Source organism: Hipposideros armiger, unplaced genomic scaffold, assembly GCF_001890085.2.
Source record: "Hipposideros armiger isolate ML-2016 unplaced genomic scaffold, ASM189008v1 scaffold_559, whole genome shotgun sequence".
NCBI classification, from domain to species: Eukaryota; Metazoa; Chordata; class Mammalia; order Chiroptera; family Hipposideridae; genus Hipposideros; species Hipposideros armiger.
The window spans coordinates 1,150,555-1,161,273 of NW_017731909.1; the positions used below are offsets into that span (position 1 = coordinate 1,150,555).

At 38.5% G+C, this 10,719-nt stretch overlaps 1 protein-coding gene across 1 annotated transcript in view; it reads right to left on the minus strand.

Moving 5' to 3' along the window:
• Window positions 1–10,447, minus strand: part of CADPS2 (calcium dependent secretion activator 2) — a 196,045-nt gene extending 185,598 nt beyond the window's left edge. Inside the window, exon 1 of the mRNA XM_019623705.1 lies at window positions 10,386–10,447. The gene's annotated coding sequence lies outside the window, so the exon portion shown is untranslated. The remainder of the gene's footprint in view (window positions 1–10,385) is intronic.
• Between the last annotated feature and the right edge of the window lie 272 nt (window positions 10,448–10,719).

Consider the following 10,719-nt stretch of genomic DNA (forward strand, 5'->3'; position numbering starts at 1 on the left):
AATAAAGAGATATCTAAAACAACTTTGGGTGGTGAGTTGTTTTGAAGAAAAATAAAGCAGAGTAAAGAGAATGACACTGAAGGGTGTCTACTTATGATAATGTGGCCAGAAAAGGACTCTGAAGACAATCATACTAAGGCATTTCAATTGGAAGTGAAGGGGAAGTAAGTCCCATTTTCATTTACCCCTCAATGACTTATCCTTATTCTTTTCAACTTATCTTTGGCAAAACCTTGGGCAAATCACTTTCACTCTTACATACCTCAGTTAGGTTTTCTGTAACAGAGACAAAAATAATGTACAGTACCAGGTTTTGAGAGAATTAGATGTAAATGACGTAGAGGATGGAGCACAATGTTTGCCTGTTACGCAGCAGCCCTCCCCCCGCCCGCCCACGACCCAATAAATCACATCCAGTTGTCAGGGAAGCATCATTTTCTCACTGTATTCTTTGTGTCTTCCAAGAGTCATTTCATTTTGCATTAGAGATGCAGTTTGTTGTTGTAACAGGGTGAAGGCAAAGGATTTGGGGATTGAGCTGATGTTCTGGCCACACGCTTTTACGCTGTGAACGCCCCGAGGAGTGCCGACCGTCACGCTTGGCCTTCCACTTTCCCAGCCTCAAGTGGTTCTCTCTCTCCCCCTACCTCTCCCGGAGTTTGTTCTGTCCATTAAGAACACAATGACTTTGTTGTTGAAGAAACTTGTCAAATGAAGACATAAATGAACAAGAAACTGAGGGAGGGGAGAAAGAGTGTAGATGCCTCTAAACGTACTTTCAGACATCACTCCCTCTTCTTCTAATGGACATGATCTTGCATATATATTTTAATGGATAGTTTAAAAATGATTGTACACTTAAAACAAAAACTGACTAATCTCTAAAACTCTTTACATAAATTATGTACATATGTTGTCATGCATTAAAGAATCTACTCTTGATAGGTGTAACCCACCTAAAACGCTAAAAATTTGCTTGCCTTTTAAGATCTAGCCTTAAAAATTACCTGTCAAAAGGCTACTTATTTTTTTTTACATGTTGTATAAAATGCTTACATCAGTATTGCTTTTTCTCTTTATATAACTTGAAGTATAGGTCCAGATGCTGTTATGCTTTATTTTTAAGTATTGTATTTCCAGTTAGCCTTAAATAACAATTATTTCTTAATATGATGGATATATAAAATTTTAAGTACCAATTTCAAGATCTTTAGAGATACTAAAAACAAAACAAAACAAAACAAAAAAAACAAACAAAAACCCCCTGCAGCTTTAGAGGGATCACCTACTTTCGGACGTCATGGTGATTTAAATGGTAGAGTATTAAATAGTTGCTTTATTTTGTACTTCTTTTAACATTTTGTTAATTCTAATATTTCAAAAGTCACCCAGAGGACCCAGAATCCATCATAGATAGCGGCTTCAAGTTTTAATGAAGAGTACAGATGGAAAGCTAACAAAATACCAGTGACTAACAAAGCTGTCACTGACAATTAGAAAATCCGACCCAGGAGACAACTAAAATATGTGCAGTTTGGCTTTCATATACATTGGCTCCAGAAGCAACTAACTATGAATAATATCACCCCCCTTTTTTTTTCTTTAAAGATTTTATTGGGTAATTGGGGGAAGGGAACAGCATTGGGGAATTGGGGAAGGGGAACAGACAAGTTGCTGTCCGTGTGTTCTTCAGTCTAGTTGTGGAGGACGTCGCTTCACTGGCCCATGTTGGTATTTTCATTGTGCTCTTCCCGGGTGAGGCAGTTGCTCGCCGGCCATCGGTGGGCCGCTCACGGCGGCTCTCGGCAGCTCACACCGGCTGCTGGCCACTCACGCTGGCTGCCAGCCATACACGGTAACTTACGGCAGCCCACTGCAGCAGGGGCTGCAGCCTACACCGTCGCCAGTGACTCACAGCAGCCCACCTCCAGGTCGAGCTGTCACTATCTTAGCTGTAGAGGGCGCAGTGTCACTGGCCTCCATGTGGGATCCGAATCAGGGCCCTGCTGCTCAGAGCTGGTGTCCCAAGCCAACTCCTAACCAACATGCCATTAGACCGGCCCCCAAAATATCACCCTTTTGACGCACTGGCTCCTAGTTCTATTTCCATAAAATGATGCTGCATTTGATACTTTTTTTGATTCCTCTAGTATCCCCCCCAAAACTTTCACTTTCACCCATCTCTTTTGCAAGGTCATGATAAATCCCATTCCTGAGGCAAACCTCATAATGAACCTGTAGTGGAAATTCAAGTGAATCCTTCTGAAGAGTGTTAATACTTTGCAGCTCCTGGTTTGCTAACCAGTATCTAGATCAGCGGTTCTCAACCTTCCTAATGCTGCGACCCCTTAATACAGTTCATGTTGTGGTGACCCCCAACCATAAAATTATTTTTGTTGCTACTCTATAACTGTAATTTTGCTACTGTTATGAATCGTAATGTAAATATCTTTTTGTTTTCCGATGGTCTTAGGCGACCCCTGTGAAAGGGTCATTCGACCCCCAAAGGGGGTCGCAACCCACAGGTTGAGAACTGCTGATCTAGATTAAAGGTAATCTGGAGAAATTACACTCTGAAATTACTGTCAGTATCAGCTGGCATGAATATTTACACTAGGCTGCCGAAAGATAAACCACAGGGACCAGGAGGTCACCAGCTCCCTGTGCTCCTGGCTGGAGGTCCCTGCTCTGCCCCATCACCACATGCCAGGGAGTTATACAGAAACAGGTGATCTGACCTATTCTAATCTATAAGTTTATTTTACTGAACAAAACTTATATAATATACTGTATTGCAACTGAAAATCCTTTCTATGGAACAATGGAGTAATGATAAACATTTAATTTCCTTAACCCGATCCACTCTCAGTATTCCATAAAGAATGCATTTGTTGAGAACTGGGGGATGTAAAGAGCCTGTAATCTGAGGACGGCAGCATTAAATCAGGTCTGAGCATCACTGCCTTATTAGCCAGAGCTCCTTAACTTACATGGCTGGGGTCCCACAACGGATCTGCATCTGGCCTGGAAAACCTCCATTTTGTTTTCAGCCGCCAACCTGTTCAGCACCTGTCTGTGTCCATACGTGTAAGTGCTGCTTCTTAGTTTTTGGAGACCACAGGCTTCAGGTTTGTGTGTTGTGTTCCAACTGCAGGGATCATGTTAACAGCTGGCAGCTTAGCAACTGCCACCATCTAATTTCAGTAAAGATTAAGGCTTAACACTCCTTAGCTGGAAATGTTCTTGGCAGAGGCCAAAGGTGCTGTTACAGTTATTAAAATAAAACAGAAAAATCCCAGAGCTTAATTTAATCAAGGAAAATGAATACATCTTCAAGATCATGATGGATTTCAGGGGAATATATAGTTATTGTCTTGACCAAATGGCATAGAAAAGATTTAGCAATCAGTGTATATAAATTAGAGAGGAGAGGCAGTCTTTTAAAAACCATGCTCACAGTGATTCACATAGATTCATTTATTTAGCAAATATTTAGTGTCTATTCATGAGACTATAAGAAAGACAAGGTCCTTAGTTTCATGGATCATATATTTTAGAAAGGTTAAAGAGATAATAAAAAATACATAAATAGAAATAATTTTGATTAAGTATAAATGCGCTGAAAAATATAAAACAAGATAATATGACAGGGAGTGGAGGGGTGCTTTAGATTGGGTGGGCAGAAAAAGCCCATTTGAGGTGACGCTGGACCTGAGACCTAAAATGGAAAGGTAGAATGAGCCATCCATGGAGAAAATGAAAGCAGAGCAGCTAAACGGAAAGATGGGGTAGCGAAACATCAACTGGGCTGCAGACTTGTAGGGGACTCCATTTGAAGGTATATTTGCACAGAAACCACACTAAATCAACCTATATTATATATTTTTTGAGTACCTTTGGAAATGGGGGGCTGATGACTTGGAGGGTCTGAACTCCAATTCTTGGCACTGCATTTAGTCTGGAGGCACAACATGTCAAGGTGTTGCTGGGTGACAGAGAAGCACCCCGCAAAGAGGAAGCTAGGGGCCAGGGCATAGAGGGCCTTCCCTACATGATGGTCAAGGGTTATTCTAAGTGGGATGGGACGTCAGAGGTGGATTTAAGCAGCAAATGGGCAAGACCTGAGTTATGCATCATGACTCATATTCTGGCCATGAGAAGAAAAGACGGTAAGGCGAATGGCGGAAGGTGGAAGCAGAGAGATGAGTTAGGATGCCAGTGCAGGAGTCCATGTGAAGATAAGCTCAAGTACGCGCGAATGTACGTCAATTTTGTGTATCATATTGAGGCCTGAGGAAGAACCTAAATCAAAGAATAGGTGATATGCATGTATTCAACAAACACTCAATCTTTACTATGTCGCAGGTACACTATATATACTCATATACATATGTATACACACACATATATAAATATATACACACAGCATTTCTAAACAGAGTACTGTAAAGAACAATTTAAAAAAATTAAGCCTCCTAAACTTTAAAGAGGAATTTTTGCACTGGGATCGCTGACCGATCCATGAGGTTCTCCTTCCCAAATCCAGCCCTGTTCCCACTCCACCTTCTCTGTCTCTTTTTATATTTTTAGCTCTTGAGCAATAGGTAAGTGATAACTTTCGTATATTTTAGAAGTATTTTGAAGAGTAAATGCATTCAGTTTGTTAATGTTCAGGAATACAGTCTATCTATATTATATATATGGCCATTATCTTTTTTTTTTCCTATGGAAAACCCAATTATTACAAAGCAAAAGCTATCTTAAAAATGAAACCTAAAATAAGAAAAAATTACTTTTCTTTGACATTTTGTTCCAAATAAGCCCCACAACCAATAGAATTTTCAATTGTCTTTCATATTAGAGATGTGCATTTAAAAGATAAAAAAACACATGCAACTTTATATACAATGACTACTTACTAACCATAAAAAAATGACTTAGATGAAAAAAAAACAAGCCAAAGTTTTGATGAATATTTAAGCACTGATGAGTCATCTAAATCTTTCTAATCTTTCTTCATATTACAGGTATCCATGAATTTAGCCTTGCAATTTCAATTCCATAGATATATTCCCCCCCACACACAAAGATTAGTATATAAGGATTGTATTTAAATTGATTCTAGCATTGTTTGATTTTAAAAAAAGGGAACTGAAATGTCATAACAAGGGGAATTGTTACATAAATTATGTTAATCTATACTGTGGAATCATATCATGCATTTAAAAGAACAAACTGGATTTTTATATGTTGACATGGCAACTCATCAGTGATACATTTTTAAAGAGGATCGAAACAACTCACAGAAGAACTATGCATGGCAAGATTCTATCAAGGATGAAAGTTTAGAAAGCCACATTTCTAGCAGTGGTTACTTGGCTACTTCTGGGAAGGAGAACAGAATAAGGAGGCGATGCTGGGATGGGTACAGGCGGGGGCCTCCCATTTTTGACCATAACTATTTCTGTATGGTTTAATTTTATCCTACACTGAGCAGGTCCTGGGATTGTAAATTTGAAGTAAATTTAAAATAGAAAGCTAGCGAGTCACTATCTGGCATTCTGGGTCTGAAGCAGTATATTTGTTCACCTCACAGTACTATAAGCATACGTCAGCTGATGTCCTAGGACTAAGCCTACACCATATGCTTTCATGCAGCAGTGGCATTCTCAGATACCTGACAGCAGCCTGCAGCACTGGATCTCCATGTGTGCTGAGTATTTCAGAGGCCAACAGGTGGGGGCAGCCACTTCTTGAAGTTTAAAGCACCTTTTGATAGCATCTCACTAACAGAGTGCTCCTCCTATGTTTGCAGCACATTAGATCACTCAGTGGCATGGCTGCCTGTTTACATCTTCTGCCAACTCAGCTGATAGGTAATTAACATTACGTCTTGATAGCCTGCTGTTGTTTGCAGCAACTTCGAGTCATGATTCTGACACATCGACAACAAGCAGTGAACACTTTGATACAGGGCCAAAACAACACAGACATCTACTTCTGTTTTCAGTGATGTCATGCAGTAAGTGGCCTCCGTGAGGCGCGGGACTTTTTATGCCATCACACACTGGCTGTTTCTTTAATGTAGTAAGACTGCTTTGTACCTCATGAAATAATGATCCACAGTGATTATTCATGTATCTGTTCATCTTAGATCAACTGCAGCTATGTGCATCAATGTAATCACAGCATTATGACAGAGGAAATAAGAGCTTAATCTCTAGAGTCGACAGAACTGGATTGGACCCCTTGACGCATCCACATACTGACTGTATAATCCTGGGTAAATGATATAACCCCTTTATACATCAATTTTATCTGTGCAATGGGAATAATAATATCTAACCTCAAACATACCTTATTCTGAGGAGTCAATAATGTGTTAAAAGTACTTAACATAAATGCCTACAGAGCTGCTTAATAAATATCAGATGAAACACAGCACTGGTTACATTAGTAGATGAGTGCTTCAAGGAATTTTTGGATTTACCACAGAATATTCAATGCCTAGGGACATTGGCAGAATACAGAATTATGAAATAATTCAGTTTGGTTAAATCATAAATATAAAGATAATTTTAAAGCTATTACATGGTTTTATTACAATGAACTAAAATATATTAGTATCATAAGTACTTTGTCTCAACGACAGCCTCCAAATCTAATACTACTATAAAACGCTAAATAAGCATAAGAAAAATGAATAAGAAACATATATAAGTTTAATTTCAGTAAGATTTCAAACATATTCTTCTAAGTTATTGTTCTTTCAATTTGGTATGAACCAAAATTGACCTTCATGAAAAAAATGCAGCCTCTTAAAAAAAAATGACAATCTAATACTGGAACTAGACTGGCTTCAAAATCTAAATGGGGACCAAAACTAATTTTACTTAGAAGCTAAATAAACAGCCCACATTAACAAATAATTCATTTCCCCACTTTCAACTCTGATTTTCATGTTTATGTGAGCATCTCGGAAAAGTCTTGTCACCTCAGCAGCTCCTCAAGCCTTCACTGTGAACAATGGGTTTGCAGCAGCCAAACCTGACGCTCGATCAATTTTTATGAGTACAAATTCTTGGGCTGATGGCTGGTGTCCAGCTATCTCACTCATACAAGACACACTCACAAGTGGTGATGAGATTCACATTATCGCCAGAGCACCATTCTGCTGACGGCAGCAGCGACACAGCAGGGGGACACTGTCCTCCCTGTAAAAATGACTCCTTCACCTTTCGGTAATACAGCCTGCAGGTACGGTCCTACGAGCTGTGTGCTGACAGAATGAGAGCGAGCTTTAAAAATACGAATCAAATCTACCTGGTTTCTCCCAACGAGTCGTTCTTGTTCAATCTCTATAGATATCCATCTTGATTTTGAAGAGTGTGCATTCAGTGTGTCTTCCCAATACATTTGGAATCAAAAGGAAGGTTCAACTGTATTTAAAACTTGGAGAAGATGCCAAGTACTGGGATTTCTACCTCAGGACATTTGGGCATCGGATGCCCTGTGCGAGTACATGTATGTCCATATGTCTGTGTAAAGATATAATGCTTAAACATAACCTCAGATTTTATGATGATGCCTCCGGCAGAATAACTCTGAATTCCTCATGGTTTGGAGGTGTTTTTCCCAAATTTTAATTCTGGAGTACATGGGTTTACCTACTTTGGTTTAAACTGAATTTTGCCTTATAAAATGCTAAATGTATTTTCGCTCCCAGGAGAACTTTCTAGCAACCCAAAGACATGGTTAATGTTCCTCAAAGACATATCAATCAATGATCTAAAAGTATTTGAATTTTTCTTTCATTTCTAAACCCTCTTAGGGGTGATAATCAAAGTATATTAGTTTGTCCTGTAGCTTTTGATTCTTGTGATCAAATGCTAGAAAATCAAGTAGACAATTACCTTGACCCTCATCTGCCAAAAGCATCCGGTGATCAATTTGACCTCTAAAGACTGATCTAATAAAGCCTCATTTTCATTAAAACGACCATTAGAAAGACTGTTAGCCCACTGTCACTTAACCAGATCTCTACCCCAATGAACACTCTCTGATTCATTCTTTAAAACGTGATGAATATGACCCATCAATTGTATGCCTTGGTTTTCACAGAAAGGAGCTGAAACCTCATCTCCACACAGATATTTATAGCAGCTTTATTCATAACTGCCCAAACTTGGAAGCAACCAAGATGCTTCAGGAGATGAATCAATAAACAAACTGTGATTCCTCCAATGAAATATTATTCAGTGCTTAAAAAAAAAAAAAGAGCTTTCAAGCCACGGAAAAACCTTACCTGCACATTACTAAGTAAAACAAGCCAATCTGAAAAGGCTATATACTGTACGATTCCTATTATATGACATTCTGGAAAAGGCAAAACGATGGAGACAGTAAAAAGATCAGTGGTTGCTGGGGGTAGGGGAGGGAGATGAATAGTCAGAGCGCAGAGTAGCTTTAGGGCAATGAAAATAATCTGTATAATATGACAATGATGGAGACACGTCATTATATGTTTGTCCAAATACATAGGATGCACAACACCAGGAGCGAACCCTAATGTAAGCTACAGACTTAGGAGGACTAGGATGTGTCAGTGTTGGTTCATCCCTGGTGACACATGGACCCAGAGAGGCGATGCTCGTGTGGGTGGAGGGGATAAATGGGGAAAATGTACTTGCCTTTCAATTTTGAACCTAAAACTGCTCTTAAAAAAGAATGAATTCATTAAAAAGGGAAAAATTTTAAAAAGCATAATGACTTATTCGTAAAACTCTATGCTTAGTAAGAGTCATCTAGGATTGTTCATGCAGGTAACATAAACTATTGAAATTATGGAATTAAATCAGATTCTATATAAACGCATGAATGACTGTGTATAAGAAGCTGATGCTTCTATGAAAAATCAGTTGAATGTTTTAGAAAGACTTGATAGTGATAAGTCACTCACACGAACTTGTCAAATAAATGTGAGCAAGGCATCTATAGAAGAGAATACAATCAATGTGTCCAGGAAGCCCTGCACTCAGTTTGGTAAATGCATTTAAGTTCCTTTGCCAATGTGAAGACATTAAACCTGGAAATCAAAGAAGACGCCCCAGAGGTGAGGTTTCTGGAAGACAGACCACCCAGAACTCCAAACAGGGGCCCTTACTCAAAGCGAGTGCTTGGGCTTCTTATCAAAAGATGCACGTGTGTGTGTATCTTCTAGTAAATTAGTTGATCAAATATTGGTTCTAATCCTATAAGGGAAGGTTACAGTTTTGCCACGAAAAAAAGAGGTTGGCTGTTTGCCATGGAGATAAAACTACCTTTGACTAAATTTTTATACATTTCATGAAATTTTCATGCCATGATGGCGCATTATTTATCCAACAATTGACAGATGCCTACTTTTCTGGAAGACAGTAAATGACAGTTTTCTATTCTTGGTGTTTCACTGTGTCATTCCGGTTTAGTCCATTTTAAGCTTCTTTAATGTGTGGGTAGGAATCAGTGCGATTTTACAGGATGTATTCTGTTAAGAATTCCGAGAGAGCCTCTTTCCATATATTTCATTGGGAATAAAACAGCTTAAATTTATCATAGAATAGAAAGTGATTCTTTAATGTAAATTTAACTGAATGAGTATATTCTATGAGCAAAGGTTATCCATGATTCTGAAAGAACAAAAAAACACCCCCTCCTTCCCAAAACAGAGTCAGACAAACTGCGTATCCTAGTAATTTGTCTACATTCAGAATCCTATGAAAAACAAATGGACCAGTCAAGGTGTTTTACAGACATCATTATGTGAATAAGTGATGTATATGGCATGTTTGTATAAAAATGAGTGCTTCTATGCATTATGGTTTATCTCTGAACTATCAGAATGACGCAGTGGTTCTAAAGCTAGGGTCCTATAATCCTGAATTTCTTCAAGATTTTTTTCAGGGGACCTGCGAGGTCAACATTATTTTTATAATAAGATTCAGACATCATCTTCCTTTTTCACAGTTATTCTCTCATGCACGTACGGTGGAGGTTTCCAGAGGCTAAATTTCATCTGAGATTGTAACAGACTGAAAGTAGGAGCTTATATGAAAATACAGCTGCATTCTATTAAGCCAACACTAAAGAGATGTGCAAAAAGTATAAAATCATGCCACTCATTTCACTAAATTGTTTGGTGTGGAAAATAGTTATGCTACATAAAAATGTTACGTGTGTTGTTAGCACGTAACGGGTTTACTACTGTTATTTTAAAATGAATTAAATATTTAATAATTTTTCCAGTTTTGAATTCTTATACAGCGAATATGGATAGACATAACCCGCATAGGCAAAAGTTTGAGAACCGCTGTCTTAATTAAGTAACAGGGAAAAAATTTACTAACCTGAACAAGAACAAAGTAACGTTTTTTCCATCTTTTCCAAACCTTCTGTCCAAGGGCATACAGATATCTGGTAAGAAAAACACACGAAAGAATACTTTCTATGAATAATGCTGTGGTTCTGTGTCACTCACTGTATTTCCTCCATAGGTATTTAGTCTTGAGACCAGCCTGCTAAAGACAAAGCTTAGTTCATTTGGAACCTGAGGTAACACGCAGCTTCTGTGTTACAAAATGAACTTATTCTAGGTCTCGAAAGGCAATCGATTTTTGTGGCTTATCAATGTGTCAGTTCAGACCACAAATTGAATGAAGCTGGAGTTAGAAAGGATCATCA